The following is a 25,431-nucleotide window of genomic DNA, read 5'->3' on the forward strand; positions in this document are numbered from 1 at the left end:
GAATCTGGTCAGAGCATTTTATTCAAAAATATTTTGCTATGAAACTGACAGTTTTCTAGGTCGTGTTATCCCTGAGGGCTAAAGGGCGAGATGAGAAATAGTTTGATGAGAGAACAGGCAGAGAGCATCTGTCAGTACTAACTCTTTGACAGGTGACTGCATATTCATTCTCCTGACACTGGCTCTTGACTCAGCTGTGACATTTAAAACAGAGAACCAGAAAATGCTGAGACAGAATGGCAGCCATTTTGATATGGTACAAAGAGGATTGGAAGAAGTCAGTATGTTGTTGTGTTACTCTTGTGTTAGAGCTAATTAGAAAAAGAGAGGACCAAGTGTTCCTGCTCACTCAAAGCCTTGGTTTACTGCCCTACCAGCTGCTCTGCTCTGCCTCCCTTCTTTCTTGATTTAACCATGATTGAAGAAGGAAATTTCCCTTATGGAGAACGTGTGCAAGTGGTCTGCTGTGGTCATGAGGATCAAGGGAAGATTTGCTGGGTGTCAGTTCTTGTGTAATTGGGAATAATAGCCTCTTGTGAGTCGTTCTCACACAGTATGGCTTCAAGTTGTTTCATGCAAATCCATGACGTTCTTGACTGTCTTTGCAGTGCAGGACAATCCTGCCTGTCAGGGTAGGTTATGCCTCTTCCTCTACAGCCACTGTGTGATCACCACTAGCAACCTGCATGCAAAACCCTTCCTGGCATGAACCACATGTGGCTTGAGGAACTCACTCTGTTTGAAGAGGCGTGGAACTTCCTGTAGCAATGTGAAAACTGGCATGCTGGATAGTTTCACAGAGTCTTCGTAACCTCACTGTGCCAACAGAGGAATGAAAAGGAGCCTCAGAGTAACTTTGTACTAGGCTCCCTTAACTGGGAAGTGAAAACCTGTTTGTATAGAGCAGGGTTTCAGATCACCAAGGTCTGCAAAACCACTGCAAATCCTCATAATCAGGTTCAGGTTAAGTGGGATACATGTAAGAAACATCCTCCTAGAGGTGATCATTATTTATAATCTCTTAGGTGCTGTTGTCAAAACAGTCCTATTAGGCAGCTATTGTGCAGAAGAAAGGTCACTTTCTGCTGCTTTGACACCTTGAACTACATGCAGTGCTGCTGTGTTTGGGGCATGAGAGACTTCTGCAGGGCCAGCTCGATGCCTTGTTATTTCTTGTGAGTTCTGCTTTGGAGGTTCCAGATAAATGTACTGAATCCTGATTACATTTTCTTTCATTTGTAAAAACAAGGAATGTGAGAGTACAAACAGTCTGCCTGGTTCTCAAAAAGCAGTACCAGCACTATTTTAGATCATAGTCACAAGGTTGTCTTCCCCCCCCCCCCCCCCCTTCCAATTTTTAATGGGACAAGCTTATATAGCACAAAATTATACTCGGAAAGCATTTTAATTCAGCTTGATTGGAGTATCGTAAAGATCTTAAGCTTATATATGTAGACAGGACTGGAAGCAAGAATTATCCAGTAGCATTATCTTTTAATGGCTGTTTCTATTTTTGCGCTGAATTCATTTGCTTAGAGTAATAGCTAAAGTCTTATGTGGTATATGGAGAAAGCATCACTGATGGTTCAGTTAGCAGACAAAGGGATAAATATGTTTAATTTCATGGAAACTTTGTTAGATGAATTTGTTTAATGGCAAATCAACATTTTGTTTTTTTCTTAGCTAGAAACAATTAAGGAGGATTGATGGCTAACAAGTTACCAATGGGCTAAAATGAACCATTGGCAGAATAGATGAGTTCACACTGAACAAAGAAGCAAGGTCACTGTTAAGTATCTTGATTATATCAAGATATCTTGATGATCAGTTATTCATCTTCTGAGCTATTCTGCTTTTCAGAGCTTAAAACTTTCAGAGAGGGCAGCAGTTTAGGCTGAATACTCATGGTGGTAAGGGCAAGGAACTGAAGCCTCTTTTTCTACAGGATGCATTGAGAAGAGTTCTTTGTGTTGCTTATGAAATATGTATACAGTTGAGGATATTGCAGTTTTATTGGATTTCACTATATTTAGTTGTCTGCTTTCTTTTTCTTTCTGCAGATAACTCTACATCTGATATATGAAATTTGGGCAGTCTTTTAAAAGATTTTGGGCTAAATACCAGATTTTAGAAACTACAAGGTAAGATCTGTCTTCTAGTGCTTTTGGGTGCATTTACATTGTCTCATAAAACAAGTGCTGTCTGTATGTGCAGCTATAATAAGATCTTCAGTTTGGATTTTCATTGGTCAGGTGTATTATTTGATGTTCTGAAGATGAGCTGCAAAGATTAATTTCTTTCCATCTCCTGCATCTCACATAGAGATCCATTTTTTATTATTTATCCAGCACAGTCTTCAGGTTATTTGATAATGCAGCTGCTGGTATTTGCTCCATGAAACCAATTGTCTTCTGAAGGTAAGTGCCATGAGGCCCTGTGCTGGTTGTTTTTATGATAGTTTTCCTGTGAAAATAGCAGCACACTTATACTCAGGCTCATAAATGCATGCTTTTCAGAGCTTTATACTATACAGTCATTTGCAAAGGAAAAAAAAAAAAAAAACAAACCGCAGACCAGGCAAAGCTCTCCACAAGCAGTGGGTAGAATTCATTTGTGTAACGATATCACTTTGAAATGGATGCTACTGAAAAATGTACGGTGTGTAACTAGCTGCCATTTCTAAATGTCACAGAATTCTTTGCCCTTAGAGTGGGACAGCAAAACCTAGATCAGGTTAGCTTTAAATCTAATATGGCTTGCTCTCATGGTATATCCAGGCTTAGAGTTGAGAGGGAGGGAATAGATATTGATTCTGTAAGCCAGTTTTCTATTAATCTTGCAAGATTGTTAATGATTTGGGTAAATTGTTTAATATACATTTACATACTTTTTTAGCCTGTATGTTTTAATAGGTCTCTTAATAGATTAATGAATAGCTACTGAATGAACTGCAATAATGTGGGCACTGAATTTCATCTAAAATGTATGGACTTACCTTTTTGTGTCATGTCAAGAAATGAGCCAGATTCAAAAGAAGAGGTATGTTTTGTGAAAAGACATAAAAAGAGATATAGTAAAAGCTGATAGGGCATGTCGTGGGGATAGGGTTGGCATCGAGGGGCCTGAGAATAAAAACATAGGATCAGTGGAGGGAGATAGAAATTAAATTAACCCTCTAAATTACCCTTCTCAGTTAATCTTTACACAAGTCCCCAGTTCCATTGAAAATTAACTCCTTCATTAAAACATAAAATGCAAATACCTTATCTTGTTGAACAAAAACTACAGATCAACTGGAGCTGGGCAGAATTGAACCTTCCCACTGTTTTCTGCAGCACATCACCAAACTGTATCCCATGGCTTTTCTGTATAAAAAGTGCAGTTGCTTTGATGGAGGGTGTGTGTGTGTGTGTAACACAGATATGTTTCCATGATTAACACATTAAACAAAGATGTGCCAGTTTCTCTTCACATTAGCATTCTCAACAAACTAATAAGTACCAGTGGTGTATATTTTTTGATAGATAAAAAGACACAGATATGGATACAGATGTGTGCAATAACCTAAAATGCATCTTTCCTGGTGTCTGCATAACAGAGGGCTTTTCTTAATTATTTACCCTGTTCCATGAGATTTCCAATGGCTATGTAAGGTAAACTGAGCAAAGTGTTCATCTTAGTTTATCAGTACTAGGAGACGACGTTGTGATGTGTGGGCTTGGACAGTGTACTATTTCCTGGATAAAGGTTTTTATTAAATAAAAGGATTTGCTGAGCTCTATTTCCCCTTGGGGAACTTCAGGAGAGAGGCGAAGTGTTTCTAAATCTGTTTCGTGCTCACCTGAGGGACTGCAGATTGCTGCCTGGCTGCACTGGGCCTGCCTCAACAGGCAGTATGAGGAGCTAGTCCTTTGCTTCTCTTCATTCCTCCACCTTGTTGAGTCAGTTCTTGTTATATTGAAGAAGAAATGAAAAAGCCTAGTTTACAGGAGGATTTTTTTGTTCTTATGTAGGCATTATTTGGGGAAGAACTTCCTAAGTGGAAAACCTCCTTGGAGATCTACCCAGCTCTTCAGAAATTTCTCATGATATTGTTTGAAGAGACCCTTTTTGTTTGGAATAGACCAAATCTGATGCTTGGATTGGATAGCCTGTGCAAGAATAGCCTTTCATTTAGGTTGAATGTGCTTTAATGGGATGTTTTATAGGTGATTGGATCCTCCATTTTAAATAAAAGAAAGGTCTGAATTGTGGAATGGGCTTTGACCCCTACTGCCCCCGATCCTGCCTCAGTCAGGTCTGCTTTGGCCAATGCAGCAAGAAGGGAGACTACCTGTGGAAGGACCATTATTGTGAAGCATGGTGGGAATGATGTCTCTGACCTGATGTGTGAAGTGGCTTCCCAAACAAATGTCATTTTGATAAGATAATGCTTATTTATAACATGCTACACTTTTTAGTCTGGCTCAGGATCAGCATGCCAATTTGCAAGCACACAAAGCATTTTGATCTAAGTTGACAGAGCAGACAAAGGGATAGGAAAGGAAACAGGGAGGTAAAATGTCTTTCTCTGTGTGGACAGAGACAGGAGTAAAATCCCATTGTCCTGAACCCCAGCCCTGTGTTCTGCCTCAAGATCTGCTCTGCTGGAATCAGCTCCCTTGAGGTATCCCAGATGTCATAAATTTCAGGTCTGACCGACTTTCTTGGACTGGCCGAGGCACACAGGCTGTAGGTTAATGACTTCATCCTCCACAGTGGGAAACTGCACAAGACTCCCAAGTGCTAGCAGTTTCAGCAGCTCCCTAGGTAGGCATGCCTGCCCAATAACAATGTCACTGACTCAGGGCTTTTCTGCTCATTCTCTAATTCTCTTTAATCAGATGGAGCAGTGTGAGACAGCATTCAGCTTTTTGGTTTGTTTTTCTTGTTAGCCTTTCATGCTTGATTCAGATATTTTGAAGTTATGTAGAGACCTCAGGTGTTTTGGTGACTTGGAAAGAGAGTAAGACATGCCATTAAGTGTAACTAAGCCATTCCTATGACAGAGGACCTTTTAGTTTGCCCAGCCAGGAACTGTAATTCAAGCAGCACAACAAATTAATATTTCATTGATGGCTTCTCTGGTCTGGGGGTGTGTTAACTAAAAGCTGTTGTGCATGTTAACAGGAAAACAAGTATGTTTTCATCAAATGGCAGAGAGCTTGCAGAGTTGATGTTGGAGGCTGGTAATTGAAACGCAAACACTGAAGTATGGTCATCCACTTTGGGGAAGAACGTGTATAAGAAAGGAAACTCAAGTGGTCTTACTCTAACCTAAGGACACTTCAGATTAGATTGGAAAAAGGCAGTAGAATGCTGCAGGAAGCATGTAGAAATGGTACTGCTCAGCACCTTCCCCAGGGCAGAAACCGGGCACAAGAAAAATGTTGATTATATTTCTTTCCCAAGTAAAGGGAGAAATGCCCCTGTATTTGGGGTTTGGCAAGTTTTGGTTGAATCCAATGTTGACATCTGTGAATTCTGGCTCTCTAGGGATGGTCCAGCAGCTGGGGTACTATGGGGTTAAAAGATGATGCTTTCTAGATGTTCAGCTCCAGGACAGAGTAGCTCTTTCAACCCCTCTGATTTCAGGAAAGAACTGCCAGTTCTGGAAGAGATCTGGCCCAAGGCTGAGGACCAAAATGTTTTGACACTCTCTGGCTGGGGAGAGTTAATCGGTGTCAGTACTACCAATTGCTTATTAGAGAGTGGGGACTCTGAGCCCCAAAGAGCAGGTCTTCCTTGGGTCCTTCTGAGTGTTTCCTGTAGGTGCTCATATGTTGTCCAGTTTTCCTTTCTGTTTCATGGGCTATAGGCGCCATGGGAATGATTTCCTTTCAGAAATACTGCATGTTGGTATTTGGGGAGGGGAAGGGGGAGATGACACCAAAAAAACCCCCAAAATCCAAACTTCTTTGAGCTTCCGATTTTGTGAGGAACTTTTTTTATATATATTTCTGGCCAGTTGTAACTGAAACTAGAGTTTAGCTTCTTCCCTCCACAGTTAGACTCTGTACTTTCATGGCTTGGGGCTTTTGATTTTTAGTTCTAAATCAATGCTACTGTCAAGTGAGTAAAAATGTGGCGTAGCTGATCACAGGTGTCAGGCAGCTGTTATGTCAGTGGGTAATGCAATAGCAAGGACAATTTCTAACTTACTGCAAATCACTGAGGGCTAACCATTTTGCTAGCATTTGGCCCTTCAAAAACTGCTGCCTTCAGTCTCTGTATACTGCCTGATGAAAAGAGTAACAAATCAGGAGTGCAAGCACGTTCACGTTCTCCACCAGTAGTGGATGATGAATAAGGTGTCAGGTGAGGTTGTTTACTTGGAAAGCAAAATGGAGGAAAGCAACCCTATAAAAGGAGACAGGCCTTCAGGAGGCAGACAATTGCTGAAGGAGCACAAAGCTGTTGTTAACTCTTTGCAAAATATTATTTGTGAGTTAGATTTCTGTGACAGAAAAACTTAGATTTAAGTGAGAATATAAAACCACACGAGATGCTGGTAGTTGGATAAATATCTATGAGGGGGGAAAATCTATCAACAATTTTTTTCTTGTTTATATTGATCTTTCTTCCACCAGAAGGCCTAGGGTATTTCTACTACAAGCAAACTTTCTATGGATTTGAGATACAGTGAATCCCATAAATTATTTGGTAGTAGGAAGAGATCAAGGAAATATTAAATATGCTGCAGGGAGAGGGTCAGTAATGCAGGAATTTTTCTTCTAAAGCTGGACTGAAATAATTTTCATATAAGAATTAGAGCTGACCTATCTCTTCACACAGAAAATGAAACCTTGAGCTCTCTGTAGATTAAACCTACAGAGGGTTATATGGTCTGGATGGTTTGCTGTATTATCTTCTCTTCAAAGTCTAGTCTAGTAATTTAAATGTGGTCTAACTAAAAGTACAGACCTACTAAAATAAACATAAAAGAAGAATCTTTCCCCTTCCAGGAGCTTTTTTTGTTTTCCTTGGGCACAACAATAGTCTTCATTTTCTACTTGGATAATTATGTTGAGTTATGTTTTATTTAATGTTAAAAACATTTATTGAGTTCTCCCTGAGCTGCTTGTGTATCCCTGCTTAAAAAAAGATGTTTATACAAGAACTAAAATTATTTTCTGACTGGTTGATTGGATCATTGTAATTGTTAGACCCATTGTGTGCACAGAGAGGTAAGTCTCACATTTGCTGGATACTGTTTTTAATGCATCAGCAATGAGTGTATCTGAAAACATTTATTATTGCCAGGATAGTTTCAGGGAGCTGTGACTGACGGTTGAAAGTTGCTGAGCTGATTACCTGCAGCATTAATGTATTGCCATCCCTTAGCCCAACCTTGGCACTAAGCCAGAATGGCATTACTATTTCATAAGATAAACCTCTGATAGCAAAACATTTTGAATACAGATTGAGTAGCAGAGAAACGAGAGAAGCAGTCTGGGTCAGATCCTCAGCCATCATAAATTGGCCCCGTTGGGCCGTGGAGGCGTGCTGCATTCTGACATTGTTCCTTTGAGAGCTTCCCACTGGACAGGTGCAGATGAGGAAAGCTGTTTTCTCAAACTGTAGGCTCCAGATAAAAAAAACAGCAAAATGTTCCCCCTAATTATTTTTAGGCCAGAAGCCTGGGAAGTCAAGCTGGTTGCTGCTGCCCTTAGGTGCGAAATTGCTGTTTGAGGTGGGAGATAACCATGACTGCACCTCACCTCTCCAGTTCCCTCAGCAGCCCACTAAGGCTTGATGTCTCTGTCCCATCCCTTCCTCCTTTCTCTTGCTAGTCAGTTCCTGCGACAGAAGTAGCCCTGCACAAACTGACCTCGGTAAACTTTCACCACCTGATGAGGGGAAATCTAGATTCAAAGCTGGCTGCTGACATAAACACAGGCACGGCTTTGGGGGTCCATTCAGGCACTCCGCAGAAACAGCAGGCCCAGTTGAGACAGTGTGTCTAAACCCACGATGATCCCTGCACAGCATGGACAGCTCTCCTGCTTTTTTGGCTCCATGGCTTTCTTTTCATAGGATATGTGCTTTCAGTCATCTTTGAATCAATAACAGAAGCTCAAAAGGCAGTATGAATGAGAGGGGGCTGCTTCAACATGTTTTTCCCTTAACAAGGCAGTTGTAGACACAACAGAAAAGATATCAAAGGTTTTTACTATTCAGGAGATTAATTGTACCTCATAGGGACCAGCATTGTGCTTTACCTAAGCTCATCCAGGCAGAAAGTGAACAAAACCTGCTGTGTTTGTCGCCTGAACCTAACCCTAACAGAAAGAGATCTGTCATATCAGGGCACCATTGATAAAGAGCTATGCAGAGTAAACCTTATCAAGAAAGATCTAATTCTTGTAAATATTAATCCATTTCACTCAGAGGCAAGAACCACTGGTGCTTTGTAATTTTTAGAATAAAATAATTTAAATTCCATGGTGCAGGCTAAACAGGAAACCAGTTTTGAAGCAGACTTTGTCAGTGAAAGAGGCACCCATTTCCTGTGTTTAATTTGGAGGTTGGGTAACTAGAAGAGAGGCAGAAAATGTGATATTTCTTCCCTGCAATTTTTATCCATTGTAACTGAAATACACCTAGCTGTAGCATATGTTTCCATAACTGCCAAGCAGGCAAAAATGGGATTTTTCAGAATGGATTAGAGGGACAAGGCCTGTTGAAAGGCACTTGGGCAAATTGCACTGAGTACAAAGTAGGTGCTGAACTCTTACTGAAAATTGAAAGGAGCAAGGCTTTTACTGCTATTTGTGCCAAAGAAAATCCTTCTTAATGATATATTCAGTCTTCAGGTCTCATTCACACAGAGCTGGGTGGTTTTTTTTTCCTTATGTTGTGTTTTTAAATCTACTTCCTCCAAAGGAAGACTCCTGGGTTGAAAAAGGGATGCACATTACTTCAGACTGCACCCAGCAAGGGACTTGGGTAATGAGAAGTTGACCTGGCAGCCTCTGACATGCCCAGGTGGAACCCATGTCCTGTAGAGGGCATGGGGAGAGGCTGGTGTTTGTGGAGGAGCTTTAATTCTAATCCAAACCAGATAATAAGATTTTTAAAAAGTGGCATGAATTGTGAATTTGTTCCAGATTAAAAATAGAAAATAAAAAGCTCTCTTATGGCACTCTTTCTTGGTAGCTATTTTTATTCTGTCGGGCTGAATGCTCTTTTCCTGCTACCCCACTTAGTTATGTGCATTTTGCTTTTGCTGATGAACCTGCAGATTTAGGATGAAAACAGTTTGCAGCTGATAAAGAATGGTGTGCCTGGCAATTTCTTGCTAATCTCTCTTATTGTGCCCTTCATAAAAATGACAGTCATGGCATAAATCCTAGTTTAAGTCAATACCTGCAAGTGCTAATCTCTGAAGAGGAAAATGTCAAATACCTCCTGCTGTGTGCAAGGACTCAAATTGTATGGCACATTAAAGGCTACTTAAATTGTTCACCTTTTTTTCCTTTGCCCAATGTTTTGTACTTTCTTTTCTGTCATTCCTTATGTCATTAACCATTCTCACAGAAATGGTGCCTTAATGGTGGCAGGTGTCATGGGGAGACTTACAGTGCAACACTGTCACTTCTTGCCCTCTCGTGGAGCCACCAGTGGTCCGAGCTCTCACCCAGGTATGATGTCTTGGATGGTGTCCTGAGCTCTGGAGTCAGCCTTCTTCCTTACTCGTGGGACCCCTCCTGAGAAATGTTACTAAAAGCTCTGAGTGTTAGTTGTATATTGAAGTGCAATGTGGCACTTGGGGTGACCAATGCTAAGTTTTTAGTCTCTGTTTTGGGACCCTAAACCCAGATTTGAACACTTATGGTCAGCAACCTATCCCATGCCCATGGATGCTTTTCTTGCTGATTAACATTAGGGCACACAGTGATTTTTAAAAGCCTGCTCTTTGCTCAAAAGTGCCAGAGGCGAAAAGCAAATAAATAAACTGCAAGACTGAAAGATTGCTTAGGAATGAGAACATAGTGTTTCAAGGTAAACAGCCTTTACCTGCTTACTCTGCATCTGTTCCATCTCTGCAGAAGTATGCGCTCTGCTTTTTAAATTAAAATGACTGGTTAGACCATATTAGCTCATAAAACTATTTCAGAACGTAGAGAGAATTTCTGCTTTCACTGACATCCTTGGTCCTCTTGAAAGACAAGCTGCTTGTGAACCTTAGTGTGTTTGGGACTCTCATTCTTGGAAGTACTTGAAATCATAGCTTTTTTTATGATTGAGATTAACAAACTGATAAGGACAAACTCTGTATGTAATTTTTACAACTTTTAGCAATCTGATGGGTTTTTATAAGGTACATGCCTAAATTTTGCTTGTCATTGCATTAGTTCTGTTGCTAAAATACCAAGCCAAATTTTGAAAATCCTTAGTCTCCTTTCATTACATCCTTAGATAAAAACGTCACTGATGCTATCTCAGCCCAAGGAAGAGCCAACGAATACTGTGTCACTAGCATCTTCAGATATGTCTAAGTGCTCTGTTTCTTACTTTCAGACAGCTGCTTCTGAAACATGTTCTAGAAGCTCTTCAAATACAAGCAGCAGAGAGTGTCAGACAGAAGTAGTTAAAGCTGGGGGATCCCTGTGATCTTGAGAAACAAATTAACAAAGTATTAACATATCAGAGTCTATAGCTGCACTGGATGAAAGGCTTCCTAGGAACAGACACCTGAGTTTTGGTTGTGTTCCCTTAGCCATGGAACAGCACAAGAGAGGGATGACTGCTGGAAGAGGGGTACGGTATTTCCAAATGGACGGTTGCAGGTACCATAGGAATGATTGGGTCTGGGGAACTGACTCTTACAGGGTTTTTGTGAGATAGGGAGAGCTTGTCTTAGAGGAGAAACCCTGTTCTGAGGATTTTTCTGTGTGTTTTCCAACAAAAGCTTCTTTCAACTGCCATCTTTGAGGAAGTGCCCTTGGATTGTGCATACTCGCACTGATTTTTCTCCTGTAAAAATACATTCAGAAAGAATATATTTAACAGCCATCATCTTTTCACAGCTCTGCAGCTGGGAGGACTGCCACTTTTCTGTCATTTCACAAAAAAGCTGTAGTTTTTCTGTTTTATGGCAACTTTTGGAAGCCAGGAGCAAATAAGTGTTGGAGAAATAGCACAGGCTTATGAGTAGTAAATTTGTACTTTTATACCGAAGACAGCTAGTGCCAAATTCTGTTCATGTAAACAGTCCTGCTGGGGATCACCGGGTTTGTGTGAAAGCATACTTCGGGACACAGTCTGCTTTAGAGATGTTTACTGCCAAATAAAAATAGTGCAGAATTGCAATCTGTTCTGCCTCCATTGCATCAGTGAAATTTCTTTTGAACCTTAGTAGAAGTCGTGTTGTCTGATGAGGCTGAAGCAGCACCTTTCCTTTTCCTGGAACGAGGCGATTTAGTTCATTTGAAGGGATGGAAGCATCTCAGACCTCAACATTTTCATCTTGCAACAAAGATGAAATGTAATTCAAGTCACCTCTCAGGAATTTGTGTGGTGAATCTAGTAGGTGGATTCAACCTTATTGTGGCTGCAGGGAACTGCATGATAAATCAACAACTGTTCACTAGTTGGATTTTTTTGCAGAGGCTTAAAGGTGTGCTGTAATGGTGCTGTACTGAAAAGGTGCTGCATTCCAGCCCATACAGATGTGCAGAGACTGCACCAGCTGATTATTTAGAGCTGTTTTTAGGTGCTTTTCTCATATTTGACATAGTATCTTGCATAAATAGATAGCGAGGAACATTTAGGCTACTGGGCAGCTGTACCAGAAATGCCAGCTCTTTCAAGAAAACCACCTGGATGGAGGCAGACAGGAGGCAGTGGGTCTGCCATGACAAAGAGAAGTACATCTCATTCACACATCCTCTCATCTTTCGTATTTCCCGTAGCAGTTTCTCACACTGTTCTGTTTGGGCTTTGCACGTATTTTGGCCCCATTTCTTCTTTGTTTCTTCTTTCATGCCGTCTTTCTTCTGTATGTTGTCTTTGGTTTATCCATCTTTCGCTTCTTTCCCTCCTCTGTCCTCCTCTGCATTCCCATTGCCTTCTCTCCTTGCTTTTCCTTTCCCTCAGTCTCATACCCTCTTTTTCTTCAGCCCCCTTACTTTGCTACTCTTCCTATGTTACCTCCATCTCTACATTTTCCTGGGCAGCATGCAAGGGCCAATAGGTAGGGTGTAATCACCCTAGCTATATCCATGTGGGAGCAGGGCTGCAGCTTCTTGAGACCTTAAAACCATTGCATCTTCCATGTACCCCCTGGCTCTGAGAAAGGAGAGGACCAGCATATGGTGGTTCTTGTGTGAACTGATCCAGGTAGTGTCATGCAGGGCAGCTCAGAAGGGGAGCTGCAGCTCAGTTTCTTCTTCAGGTAGGTTTTGGGGCTTCCATCCCTTCCCAATGAGGCCCTCAAAGTACAATAAGGACCCGAGCTGTCATATTCAGATCAATGCTTCACCTAGGAGCACTTAGGTCTCCTCTACTGTTTTGTAGAGAAGGTCAGGTCAAGATATACTCACTATGTATTTTGGGATTTTTGCCCCCAATCATCCTTGGTCTAATGTAGTCAGAACTGGTAAAGTTCATTAGGAAAGGTACAGGTGTTATCCTGCCAGAGGGATATGCACTACAGAACATGCTTTAGGAGAAAAGGGGGTAGTACATTGTGTTGAAAACTGTCCCTGCTTTTGGAGAGTTTCTGTAGTCTAAAAAAATCAGCTGCCATGTTTGGCATTTGCTCAACCCACAGAACTTAGTTATTATCTATCATGGGCTTGTAACTTATCCATTAGCTGCCAAGGCCTGCCGATAGACTTCTCAGAAATCTGTCACCCTTTGATAAAATGCTTAGTCTTAGCCCTTTGCCTTTCTTCACTGCGTAGTCACAGCAGATGTTTTAATAGGGGGAAAAACAAAGTTTAATGATTTTTTTGCAAATCCACAAGGGGAAGTGAAACTTTTATGCTGATTATTTCATGTGTGTGTTTCTTGAAAATAATTGCCTTATGAGCCCTGCCTTTTTATTTTATTTTAAAAGAAGCACTGGTACAAAGAACTGGGAGCATTCTACCAGGTTAGCAATTCCAACTCCTTCTTGCTGAATGCACCACATTGTAGCCTTTTTCGTAAGCTTAGCAAGCTATATCTTAAAACCTCTTTCCCAGCTATAAGACCTCACTCCTTTAATGCTTTTCTTTTAATGCTTAATCTTTTAATTTTCAGTGTAATCATGCCTCAGTAGGGGTTATTAATACCCATTTGTTCGTATAACAGTACTGTACCTGGTCTTAGGTGTTCCTTCCTTGTCAGTGCTTTCCCCTAGATGTGTTTTTCGTGATTCTGTAATTGTGATTTTTAGAGCAGCCCTATCCCTTCTCTTTCGTTGCTTTGATTGGTTGAAAGAACCCAGCTGGACTTTGCAACCTTTGGGCTGTCTCTTGGCTCCCATGACTGTCCTCACAGTTTGTGTTTTAATACCTGCAGCAGTTTCAATCTTTCTTGAATTTGAGTGACCAGAATTGTTCACATTGTTCCAAATATTCCCAGTGCAACTCATCAAATTCTTGAATAAAGAGAGACCCTGCTTTTTTCAGAAATGTTGGGTAACTAATAATTGCCAATGACTATCAGCAGAAAGATAGCTAATAAGTACTTCAATCTTAGCTGCTCTTTCACTTTAACCTTGCAGCAAAAACTGATTTTAAGATACAATTTCCTTTAGGTATGTGTGAGTAGGTCTTATGATGTTATAATTATGTCTTCTTTCTAGAAGGCATTCTCCCTTCTAAGCGTTTGCCTGACTTTACTATGTATGTTCAATAAAGAAATTCAGATCTGACATCTTAGCTGAATCCTTTGGAGGTCAAGAAAGCTGCAATAAGCCCATGTGCCTGTAGCCACAAAGCCATCCTTCTCTCCTGCTGTCGTGAGCGCCGGCTCACAGCCCACTCCTGCTTTGATTTCCTGGTGACCTTTCCTTTCAGTGCTCAGCCCTGTTGAGACTCTCATGAGGGATGCTACAGAAATGAATGGAATTGCTTCCTGAGCAGAGAAATGCCAGACCTTAAACAAGCAGCCAGGGAGGGCAGGGGATAAATGGCTCTAAGAATGGTCTGTTCTTGAGAAGGAAAAGCTTGTTTCTCTGCCAAAAAGTTAGTCCCTGTAGACTTCAGTCAGTTCCTTCTGGAAGGAGCAAACGTGGGGTTTTGCAATTCCTCATAATCTTTCATGCAAATGTTTCAATACTGGGTGCCTGATTAAATTAGATAGGCCTAATTTATATAAATGCCTCCATTTTGTAGATGACTGTAACACTGGAAGTGAGTGGCAGACCTGAGAGGGAATTCAGTCTCTGAATTCATGTATTTGAACCACAGAGCTCCCTTTGCTTTGAGGGCATGCTATCATCACACAGGTTTTCCTCTTTAAATCCTATTATCAGCATCATCATCTATCATGTATATGTGGGTAGTTTTATTAAGATGACTAATATATTAATAACAATCACTGTTCATTTTTAAGATTATTAACAGACTACTTAATTATTCCTCAATGGCATAATGGGTACGCTCAGCCCATGTCTATACAGCAGTGTCAAGCTGTGACAGTCACCTGTTAACCACGGTGATTCAGTGTGTGACTTTTTTTTTTTTCAAAGTACGTACAAATGAATGATATTGGTCCATCTGCACTGGGCTATTTCAGGCAGAAATGGTATTGGGAAGGTAGCAGGAGTGGAAATTAGATGTTAATGGCTGGCATTCGCTTGATTGGATGAAAGAGGAAAAAAACCAACAAAAATTCCTGGACTTTTTGTGAAGGAGGGGACGTTTTCTGGCTGTACCAGTCTGGGAATTTGTTTCGGCAAAGAAGGGAGGGAAGGAGGACTGTTGTACTAGGACATGAGTGCCGTCTCTTGGGCAGGCAGCACAGCAGCATTGTGCCACGCACCTTGGGCTGAGAGCACAGCTCTTCTTGCTCCCACTAAATGCTTCAGAAACTGATTTATAGGCATTTTCTTGAGAGCCAGCATAAGGGAGGTTCACTGATTTTATCTAAACTGTTTCTAAACTGATTCAGTTAAACTGCTAAAACTTTTTTTCCCCTGTTATTTTTTCCCTAGTGCGTATTCAAGGCCTTTGTAGGTTAAAGACAATAGTTACCATTAGTGCTAAGCTGCTTTCATCCCCAGAGCTCAAGTGCTTTGCAAGGATGAGTAAGTGTTATCAATCTGATTGAACAGTTATATATGCCCAATTACAAAGACTTGAAGCAATTGTTGGAGAACCTAGTGAATGAAACTCAGGCTGTATGGGCTCAGAGAGCAGGGAAAGCTTCCTTGACCCACTTCTGTGAAGCTGCCTCTCGCTTCTCAGAGCTGGAAGATGGTTGTATGTGTTTATCAGAGTGAGAGGGTATATAAGGAGGAGCGTAAAGGAAATAAACGTTGGTTTATAACAATTCTTGCACTTTTGGAAATTAACTCTGTGTAGTATTTAAAGTGAAAATAACTATTTGTTCTTTTGACTGACTTGATTTTCTCTCCTGAAAAGCACTCTCTTTGCCGAAAATGGTTTAAAAGGAGCTGCAACGGCCACATATTTCTCCTAAAACTGAGTGATGTGACTGTTACAAATCATCTCATTCCTAGGATAAAATCTGTTGAATATGAGCACTGCTGGTCATAGAGCTGTTCTGACCTCTTGGCATTGATCTGAGCTCAGGAAAATGGGAAGGGTCATTGCTGCTGACTTGATGAAGTTGATTTGTTGAAACAGAGGCAAATACAAGTCAGCTTGTCAAATCAGTAAAGCAGATAGTGCCATCCAGGCCACAGAGTACATTTTATTAAAGGGTCTGTCTTGGAAAGGAAGGACAAAAAAAATCTAGCAATGGAACTGAGGCTGTAGCTGTTCAGATAGTAAACATGCAGGGATTTCTTGTGCGAGGGGCTGAATGTCCTCACTTGTTATCTCTCGAAAATGTAGATGTGGAAGGATCATGATTGCTTAGCCTGGGATCCTCAGCTAAGAGTGAGTAGTGCTAGGCTCTAGTCCCTTTTCCAAGACCTTGTTATATTTCTTCTCCAGTGACTGTGGATATGAAGTGCATAAATAGTCTTTTTTCCATGTCTGTGCTTTAGGTAATTATAGGCTAGGGGATTTCAGGATTGCATTTCTGGACATGGCTAAACTTAACCTCCTTGAAGCTTTAAACCCTTTTTGGGATATGGTACCATTGCACATTGGGTCATAAGCCTTAGATACAATACATAGGATTTAGTTACTGGAGTCAGAATGCAATTTCAGTAGTTTCCAAAACTGAATTGGACACACATTTTACTAAGGTTGTTTCAAAATGGAGGTTTGAGTTCTTGTATCACATCTATGTGCTGAAAACTTTCTTCAGGTTTAGCGATAATACAAATGTTCATGCTTTTTTACTCCTCTATTTCATGCTGTCGCACTTTTCTTTAACAGCTTTCACAGACAATTCAACAGTTCAAGTAAAAAAAATTGAAAATAACTTTTTAACTTTTTTCCAAATTCCATGGGCCCATGAGCCAACCTAGTGGTGCAGTGAATTGGCAAAGAGCCCTGGCTTTACAGCTGTTGTACAACACAGGAACATGAGCTGTAACCCACTGTGCTGTTCCTGGTGGAAAGATTTGTGAAGGTGAATTGTGGAAGGGGGGAGCCATCGGAGGGGGCTGGAGTTGTTTTATTAACACTTCTGAGTAGGCTGCGGTTTTCAGTTGGAGTAATTGAACATCTGGTTATGGACTGTGTTTATTTCTAGAGTAGTAAACAGAAGAGTTGAGGCCAAAGTTAGAATAAAATCTCTTATTGTATAGATTTGCTGAAGTGTTGTACACACATTTTGAGCAGCGTGGCTGGCGCCGCCTCAGTGAAACCTGCATGTTTCACCAGCTGTTAGAATATTACCCATACAGTAAGGAGCTCAGAAGAGAGGCACTGAAAGATTTAGAGCAATGCCACCTAGTGATAAAATATATTCTCCTGAAACAAGTCCATTTTAATTTTACAGGCTTTAAGATGCTTATTTCTTTACTGTACCCTTTGGCAATTCCATTTGTTAGCATTGAACTTGGACATCAAAAATGCTTTGAGGCATAGTTGGAGCTTTTGCGCAGCACTAGCTTAGATTTGTAGTAATGGCTTGTATCCCACCGAGAGCAGCGGGCAAAGCTGACCAGGAGGAGCCCTCTTGCCTCACTTCTTCTTTTCTCCTGTCTTATACCAGTTAGTGGCTGAATGCTGATACCACTACTTAGCAGGAGGGAGTGCATCTGAATCTGACCATTTTTAGCCTTTGATGCCTGATAGTGAATCATTCCCCCCCCCAACAGCTGCTTGAATAAGGTGACCATCTGTTCCTTATTAAAAAAAAAAAAAAATCCTTTATTCAGTGCTTAATGTTCTGCAGCCTATATCAATTGAATATAGGGTGTACTTTGTCCCACATTTCAGCAATAATCACACAGAGGAGTCTATACAAAGATACAATGGCGTGATTTGCTAAGATCCATGATTGTTGCATAGCAAATAGAACACTGCAGGCTTTTCTTTCCCTTTTCCAGTGCGCATTTTTTCTGGTTTTCATATTTCTTTTCATTTTTTTTATTTCCTGGTAATGCAAACAGTTATTCAGTATCTACAACACATTACTGTGGCCCTTTAATACCCAAAATTATCTGGACTGTTCTATATTACACACTTCCATAAGAAGATTGAATCGATAAGTTTCTCACTGAGATTAATCTTGTCTTGTGATGCCCTTCGTGATGTTGGTGATCCTGCTGCTTGATTTCCTCATGCAAGGTATTGCCGTGGTTCAAAGGGATGGCTCCTGAGAGTAACCTGAACAGGATACGGCGAAAAGAACCTGCCAAAACAAATCTTCGGGCAAAACAGCAATGCACATTTGGGGAGCCAGATGCTCTTTCTTTTTCATGTTTTTAAAATAGGAGTTTGTGGCTCTGCCAAGACCAGTGTCCTATCACAGATATTAGGTGAGATACATGTACAAAGGCAAACCTGGGGTAACGAGCAGACCTTTTGTTTCCTTTCCCATCTAAATTCCTTTGTCTTCAATTTGAAACTGTTGATTTGAAATGAAGTGTCAGCCTCTCCTCTTTCTTTGGTATTGTTGTACTCTCTTCTCTGAAGTGAAATTCAAATGGAAAATTTGCTGAATCCCATGTCCTCCCTTTGGATGCAGACACAGCTCTGCTCCCATTGAGAGGCAAGGGTTGCAAAGAGCTAACAAATTATTGAGAAGTCTTTTGAAGGCCTGTCCCCCACCGCCCTTGAAGCCAGCATGGTAGTTCTGATGGAAAAATAGGTTCTCACTCTTTAAAACCTGATTGTGTAGCAAAGTAAAAACAAAACCAAGATCGGACCTGAAACAAAACCCAAAATAAACTAAACTTCAATTTTGCCCATACCAAGATGTTTATTGAAGATGTGAACTCTCATCCGTGCCTGATGGCTTCTTTATTTTCTACAAGTAAAATTTAGACATAGCCAAATGCCAGGTTTTTGCAGTGGTTTAGAAGTGAGCTCTTGAGCAGAGCCTGCGCCTGTTTTTGTGATGTTCATTATAGTTATCTTGCAGCAGAAGTAATAACAGGTAATGCATTTCTTTATGAAGAGAATGATGATAGGAGAGCAGTTTAGGGGACAAGCAATGTGTTTTTCCTAATGATTTATTTGCTCATATTTTTTCCTTTTTTCTTACACTGTCAGAATTGACTTTTTCTTTTTTAATTATGAATGTGCAGTGGCTTTTTGGTGAATTGTTTAGGAAGCCATGATACTGCTTAGTGTGACAGTATGTGTATATACACATCATAATTATTTGGAAAAGGACAGTGCTACAGAAAAGAAGGTGTAGGAATAGATGTGTTTGTTTTCATGCCAAAAATCCAGACAAAATTATTTCTGCTGGGGAGAATTTCAAAGAACAGATAGGCTTTGTCATCCATCTCCCACTGAATTTCAGTAGGCTTTGTATGGCCTGCCTTTTAGAAAATCCTCCATTTTTCTTTACAAAAGGCTGTTTATTGTTGTTGTCTACAGCACAGCACTTCTGAACCTCAGACTGGAATGAGGTTTCATTGTGTGAACTGTCTTAGTAATCGTTACACGAGGTGCATGTGAGATGGAGGGAAAAAATTGAGTTTTCATTTCTCCCTAGGCCTTTCCCATTGCTAACCTGTCTCCTCTGCGCCAGCTGTGGCTTCTAGCAAACAGCTCTTTGTGGCATGATTGGTGACAGAGGGGTGGGCAGGTGGGTGGTGGCAGCTGCGCTCAGTGCCACCATGTCGGGATGTGGCACAATTTGACCCTCCCAATATCTGCAGAAGACTGTCTGCAGCGTCCTCTGAGCTTTGTGCCCCAGTTTTCATCCTGTGCCAGCGTCCCAGCTCCAGCGCCTCCGTACCAGGAGTGTGAGAAGGTCACTGGTTGCAAGGGAAAAGGTTTTTAGGCAGGGCCTGGACATGAGACAGCTGAGCATGACAAAATCTAAAGGCAGGTATGCAGAGATCCTGAAGGAAATGAACCTTAACAGGGGTAAATAGCTATTAACTTAAAACTGTTATTCTGCTATGAGGCTTTAAGCTATTTCAGGGGTTTTCTTTTCTATTTGTTATAGTGATGATTAAGACTTTTTTTTTTTAATTCATGATGACATGAAGGAAGAACTGCTGGTCTGCAGCCTGTTCCAGGGAGGGAAGTGAACTGCAGGCCTGTGAAATTGGTACAAGAAAGAGCACAGACAAATTCACCTCAGTCATGTACCGAGCCACTTAACTCTAGCAGTACTTGGCAGCTAAATTATGAGAAAAGTGATCGAAGCAACCCAGCAGAGATGGTGGAGATTTTTTTCCTATCTTTGCCTCTACTTTTCAGTGGGCTGCAAGGCTTTAATATGAAATGGAAAATACAGAAATTTTGTAAGTTCTGTCAAAAGGATATTTATACAATGAAGTCTTTAAATGTTTATTTTTCTTACTGCAATAAACTGTGGTTTTGGTGGGCAGCTGTTTTTGTCCCATGTTTCAGCCAAACATCCACAATTAGTGCTCCACCAAAGCTGAAGAGCTCATTATTAGTTGTGCCACACCTGTATGTTGCTGCCCATTTATCTTCATCAAGGAGATGAACAATTACAAGGGCTCAGAAAGTTGAATGAACTGCAATTACTGTGCTCTCTTCCCCATCCTCCCTGAGCCTTTCTGTAATTCACTTGGGACACAGTTGGGAGCTTTCGGAGACAAACAGATTTGTTAGTAATTTGTGAAAGTTTTATCACCCATGTGGGTGGATTTCTTGCAGACTATCTTGCTGGATCTTTTGATGTTCCCTTTTGAGTTCAATTTTCAGTGTTTCTTCTGATGCATGATCTCTGTCCCTAACTCCACCTATCCAGCCACTTTCCTTTGGGCCAGTCATTCCCATGGTTCACAGACATCTTTTTTACCTTGACTTTCTTTTGGCCTTTTTCCTTAAGTCTGCTGCTGCTGTTGGCTTTTGGTTTGTTGTTTTTGTTTTTTCATTTTTTTTTTACACTAGTATTTCCAGGTCTTGCTTAGGAGCTTTCTTTCACCCATTGTTATCTTCTAAAAATGTCACTAAGACCATCTGCTCTAAACTGACTCTGCTGAGCAATTCTATTTCTCTATTATAATTTGCACAGACCTCTTTTTTTTCCAGACAGGCTCAGTCTTCAGCAAAAAACTCAGTAGCATAAAACCCAAACAAGCCTGGTAAATGTGACAAGCATATCCTTTTAATATAAATGAACCACATATTTTCATTACTTTTAGTACCTCTCTGCCATGGCTGCCTAAGCTGAACATTTATCTATGTGGATATTAAGCAGTGGCTAAGAGTCAGATTCAGGAAACGACTTCAGCACATGGGTAATCATATTCCCATTTAGCAGACACATACACATGCTGTTGTCCCAGTGAAATCCATGAGGCTTTCAGCATGGGCCTAAACTTAAGCATATTCAAATGCTCAGTTAAACACTCTCTTCTTTCAAGGGCTTTATTTTTCTGGCTTGTGAACATGTAGTTTACATGCATGCTATTTTTTCTGTGTCCATTTCTGATTGTAAACTCCTAAAGTAAGCATAGGAGATTTGCTGTCAGTGTCTATATCAACAGTTTTCACCTTCTGCCTGTCAGGCACCATGTTGCTTACCAGCCCCTCTGTTGTTCCTTGTGTCTGGAGGTAATAAATGAAAGAAAACCAAAACTGCTTGAGGAGGAGATTCCACCCTTCCTTCTCCCATCCTCTTTGCTTGGCCCAGCTGGCCTGCAGTCAATGGATGCTGAAAACCAATTCTTATACTTTTCTTTACTATTTGCATTATCATGTCACTACACTAGTACATACAGTTCTTGTTCACTCTGACACTTGGCAGTGTAACACTTGTATGGTTAAACGTGTGTTGAGAGGATTCTGCTTGCAACTTAAAGTCTAAGTAACTAGAAACTGTGGATTAGGCTTCCAGTCTTCGTGTGTCCTTTAGGCTTGAAAGGTCAGTGCAGTCCCACATGGTGATGGCGTGAAATACTTCATCTTAGTTCTTAATTCCCGTGTCTGGTAACTGCCAGCCTTCCTGGGTTCACATATCTTAGATACAAAGTGGTGCCTGCTGTAGCCCTCTCTTCACTAACAGCATTTAACATATATAGCAGATCAGGAGCCACGTGCCTGTCAATAACGCTGCTGTTGTTAATATATTTGTAACAGTAATAAAATATTCCAATAGTTAAAAGCAATGAAAATGTTCAGGTGAGTATTTTTAAATAGGGAAAATGATCTTGAAATGATCTAAGGTAACTGTATCGCAAGCTCTTTAATCTAGAACCTCTGCACAGAAACACTGGTTTTGCTTGGCTTCATCCGTTTGCTACGATAACTCACACATCCACCTTTTCACCGTTGTGCTCAAATGGCCCAGATGCGTTTTATGAAAACCCTCTTCGACAGTCATGGCTGATTTGGCAATCAGCCCAAAGTGAGCAATAGTAGCTGTGCTCTCTCTGAACTCATTTATTGTGGTTTCTGCTTTGCTTTCCTCATATCCGTGCTGCTCAGTATCAAAACAAACCAGTTTAAAGCTTGCTCTTATACACTGTTGTAAGATAATCCACAGCAAGGCTGAAAAATAGACGTACCTTTAGAGTGCTTGTTCTGGAATCTTTCTGAAGTGACTTTTATCCCGCAGCTGAAGTGGGCCAACTCATAGCAGTGGGTTGCCCCACTCGGCCAACTCATAGCAGTGAGCTGGTCCACTCAACTGCCATGGCCATTCCCGATAGCATTTCACTCCATTCTTTTCATACTGCACGTTCAATTACACAGCTTCTCTTGTCATCTTGATATGCAGAGGGTATAAGGCTGTAGTTCTTGCTTTTCTTCAAATAGGTCTGTTCATTCCCTGTCCTAGTGACTTCTACACGAGATTGTCAAACAATACTGTTTCACTTTCAACCGTGGGCTTTTTAACTATGCATCCAATTCTTCCCTTTTGAAATCTCTTCTTATGCCTTTTTAGTCCCATTTCTGTTGCTCCAAATGTAGGTAGTATCTTTCGGTCTGCTCCAGGGTCCACTTAAATCATGGTTGTATGCTCACTTCACAGCTTCAGAAAGATAGGTTTAAGGGGGACTCAGACTTGTGCAAAAGGATGCTCACGTGTTTCGCTCTCTTGTAACATGTGAAGTTTGATTATTGCAACGTTCTGTTTCCAGCTCTTCAGAATGCTACTGCTTGCACATCTGCTAGGATGAGTGATTAAAGATGAAAGCAATGTAAATCTTGTACTTAGGACTTGGTTGACTTTCACAGCAAGGAAAGGAGTTCTTAAAACTTCCTCCTCTGCCGTATTGGTCTCTTTTGGCATGGTGGCATCCTGGGCGGTCCCCAAGGAAAGAAACACCTCCTGTAAATGTTAGTACTTTGTTGACCTTGTACTGAAAGCCAACTACTTGTTGTAAAATAATCATAGTAATTTAATGGTTGTTTAAAGATGTAGTCACCAATCCATTTGGGAACTGGAATTGTTAAACTAATTTTATATCATTTTTTAAACACTCTTGTAGTTTTGACTGCTAGAACGAGTGGTGGTGTTTATTCGCCTTCTGTTCAGATGAGTCAAAATTTATGGGGAACCTTAGTCTCTTTTACTGGACCGACTGGTGTAGTTTGGGGGGAAAAAAACCAAACGTTTTTTTTTTTGATCCATCATGTCTACGACATTGCTTGTGTCTGGGAGACCCTTGATATCGCATGACATATTGGTGAATAAATTGGATACAAAATCAAAATGGCCTTTATGAAACAGACTAAAAACTGATTAAATGCTAGGTTCTTAAGTATAATTACAAAGCGGGAATCATTGTTGAAGTTGATTTGTTTCTGGAGACGTTCCAGAGGACCGGGGCCAAGAAGTGATCTCTGTAAGATCTTGCTAAATCCAGTACATCGATGTAAATTCATTACTGATAAAGTTTGTAGGTTAAAGAAGGAAGTTGTAAACTCTAAAAGAGCAGAGTGCTGAGTGATCTGGATTGTTTGGAAAGCTGCATGCAAGTAAATGATGGGCATTTCAATAAAATAGGGTAATATATATCTAGGGACAAAGATCATTGGCCATGCAGGATATAATAACCTGTCCTAGAGAGCGGCAGCCCTGAAGAGGGCTTGTGGGAGATAAGAGGTGTACAAGTCAGCACAGGTACTCTGCTGCACATCAGGGACACTTGGTGGTAAGGAGACTGAATGAAATCCTTGGCTGCTGAAACACTGGGAACCCAGTAAGAATAGAAATATGACTTAACATCCATGTAGCACTGGCCTGACCTCTGCTGAAAAACTATCTGATGCAGCTATGGTTCACAATTCACGGAGTAAAAAGATTTAATGGGAATGGTGGAAGGGATGGAAAATATGCCTTACACAGAGACTCAAGGAGTGCTATAGAGATGTCTTTATCATCACAACCTAAAAGCTACCATCTGGGGAGGAAAAGTTCAATAGAAGTTCAGTATTACATGGACAAATTCATAATAAAAACCACACCTAGAAGTCAATGCAGGACCAATCAGTATTTTGAAGAGAGGCAGAGTTACAACTTTTTACAAATGGTAAGCAATCATTGGAACATTTCCACAATGGCTGTAATAGATCAGTCTTGATTTTTAACTCGACTGGTACATGAAGGAAAAAAAGGACTACAAACCAGAAGCAAGAATTAATACAGATAAAGCCCTACAGTTTACATAAAGCACTAGGTTGAAAATCCTAGTGGTCCTGTCTGGTCTTAAACTTCTATAGTTGTCAACTCTAATGGCCATTTTTCTTTAAATGGCCACTTTGAATTGAGTTTTCTCTTCTTGGTGTTAATTCAGATATGACTTTAAACCTAGTCTTTCCTAAGGTAATCTCTCTTTTTAATATTTTAAAATGTCATCACTGTGCTGTTTTTGGCTGGGGTAAGGTTAATTTTCTTCAAAGTAGCTGGTATGGGGCTATGGTTTGGATTCGTGCTGAAAACAGTGTTGATAACACAGGGATGTTCTGGTTACTGCTGAGCAGTGCTTGCACAGAGTCAAGGCCTTTTCTGCTTCTCACCCCACCCCACCAGCGAGCAGCTGGGGGCGCACAAGAAGCTGGGAGGGGACACAGCTGTGACGGCTGACCCCAACTGGCCAAAGGGATATCCCATATGGTATGATGTCATGCTCAGCAATAAAACCTCGGGGGGAAAGTTGGTAGGGGGGCCGCTGCTTGGGGACTGGCTGGGGCATTGGTCAGTTGGTGGTGAGCAGTTGTTTTCATTTGCATCACTTGTCTGTCTTGGGTTTTATTTATCTCTTTGTTTTTTCCCTTTTCATTACAATTTATTATTGTTACTATTATCATTATTTTAATTTTATTTCAATTATTAAACTGTTCTTATCTCAACCCACAAGTTTTCTCACTTTTACCCTTCCACTTTTCTTCCCCCGTCCTGCTGGGGGAGGGGGGGGAGTGAGCGAGCAGCTGTGTGGTGCTTAGTTGCCAGCTGGGGTTAAACCACGACAATCACATAGACAAAGCCATCAAAGCTCAACATTGTGAGGTTTATAAACTAGAGCCAGTTGGTGCTATCTCCTCAGCATCACAACGTCCCTGCCACATAGTTCTTCAGTGGCACCAACTTGCGGAGCAGTACTGTCAGCCGGCAGTCGGGGATATCAGAAGATAGACAGTGACTGATTTAGTCACGCTCCTCACCCAGACCTGTGGTATGGTCGTAGTTTCTGGATGTGTGCAGGAT

At 40.9% G+C, this 25,431-nt stretch overlaps 1 long non-coding RNA gene across 2 annotated transcripts in view; it reads left to right on the forward strand.

Moving 5' to 3' along the window:
* The window catches only part of LOC148053092 (uncharacterized), a 108,747-nt gene that overhangs the window by 82,310 nt on the left and 1,006 nt on the right, over positions 1-25,431 (forward strand). Inside the window, exons 2-4 of one of the 2 annotated variants that reach the window (XR_015708289.1) lie at positions 2,061-2,141; positions 2,349-2,417; positions 4,014-4,160. This is a non-coding gene — a long non-coding RNA (uncharacterized LOC148053092). Of the gene's footprint in view, positions 1-2,060; positions 2,142-2,348; positions 2,418-4,013; positions 4,161-25,431 lie in introns of those variants that run through there. The other variant, XR_015708288.1, reaches the window with a different exon arrangement.

This window comes from Nipponia nippon, unplaced genomic scaffold, assembly GCF_047370975.1.
Source record: "Nipponia nippon isolate SJK-2023a ecotype South Korea unplaced genomic scaffold, ASM4737097v1 scaffold_4, whole genome shotgun sequence".
NCBI classification, from domain to species: Eukaryota; Metazoa; Chordata; class Aves; order Pelecaniformes; family Threskiornithidae; genus Nipponia; species Nipponia nippon.